Source organism: Macadamia integrifolia, chromosome 5 (genome assembly GCF_013358625.1).
Source record: "Macadamia integrifolia cultivar HAES 741 chromosome 5, SCU_Mint_v3, whole genome shotgun sequence".
In the NCBI taxonomy this organism is placed as follows: Eukaryota; Viridiplantae; Streptophyta; class Magnoliopsida; order Proteales; family Proteaceae; genus Macadamia; species Macadamia integrifolia.
In genome coordinates this window covers 10,162,273-10,163,541 of record NC_056561.1, presented here as the reverse complement: position 1 = coordinate 10,163,541, position 1,269 = coordinate 10,162,273, and the positions used below count along the sequence as shown (strand labels likewise).

At 44.5% G+C, this 1,269-nt stretch overlaps 1 protein-coding gene across 1 annotated transcript in view; it reads left to right on the top strand.

The window, feature by feature from the left end:
* LOC122077860 (THO complex subunit 1) overlaps positions 1–1,269 on the top strand; it is a 44,044-nt gene that overhangs the window by 14,121 nt on the left and 28,654 nt on the right. The gene's annotated exons all lie outside the window — the stretch shown is intronic.

Genomic DNA, 1,269 nt, shown 5'->3' with positions numbered 1-1,269 from the left:
CCCCCCCCCAATAGGGTTTTCAGTCACAATGTTTCTCTAGCACTATGAGTTATTGCCGGAAGCTTTGTGTTGGCATTTTGCAACATGATGTTTTATACTCCTCCAAGTGATGAGAAAACCACCAGCGAGATTGACCCTCTATTACTCACAGATCTGGTCAGTCTGCATTTGTGAATCCCTCACCTTAATCTCACTATATGATGAAAGAAGTGACCTTTCCGGGAGTAAACTTTGTATATTTGGGAATCTTGTAGATGGTTTTCAAGTGGGAGGTCCTTTTGGCATGAATTAACGGGCTTGTAAGTCCCACTGCATATTCTTTGTCAGGACGAGTGAGAGAATCAGCTTGCATACTAATGTCTGGTATCTCCTAGTTCGTACTTCAAAGAAAGGTTCTCCTTCATTGACCTTATAATTTTTTTTTTTTTTTTTTTTTGGGTGAACAAAGAATTCAGCACCAAAGAATAGAAAATAGGGGCCCCAAAAAAGGAGGGGGAGAAACAAACAAACAAGAAAATACTACTTGCAAGGCCCTGGATTTATAGAGGTGAGGAGGCATAGGCCTGAGAAATAGAATGTGAAAGCCCCCAAGAAGCAACAGTCAGCCTATTCTAGGGGAGTCGGCACAGTGGGAAGGGGCCACATCTAGCTTGGCTTTTACATCAAAGAGAATGGAATCCCAAATCTTCTGAAATGATCTAGACTTGGAGGTCCATCTACAAAGGTTGCGCTCCAATCGTATATGATAAATAGTTGCATCAAATGCAAGTCTACCCACTGTATCACTACAAGAGTTCCCTTCAAAGGACATGTCCACCCAAATCCACTATCTATAACGGGTTAGATTTTTCTTCTATTGGGCCATCACTTAGATATGATGCCTTTTCAAGCAGAGGAAGAGAATGAGTAGTCAAATAAGAGGTGCTCCACGTCTTTAGTGGCATTCCAACAGAAGCAGCAGCTAGGAGTGACTGAAATATGGCACTCAATGAGGAGGGACTGCGTAGGGAGGCAGCAGGAGAAGAGCCTCTAGACGGTGAAGTTGTGGCGGGAGATATTCCTTTTGAACCAAACCAGATTGCACCAGACTTTATTGGAACCACGAGCCCTGATAAGATCCCAAGCAGTCTTGGCGTTGAACGGACCTAAAGAAGAGGCTTATCTCGAAACAATATCTCTACTGCCAGAGGGCCCTCTTTGGATACTTGGAAGGGCATCCCAAATGATAGATAGTACAGTGGGGGTTTGGGGGGGGGGGGGGGGGGGGGG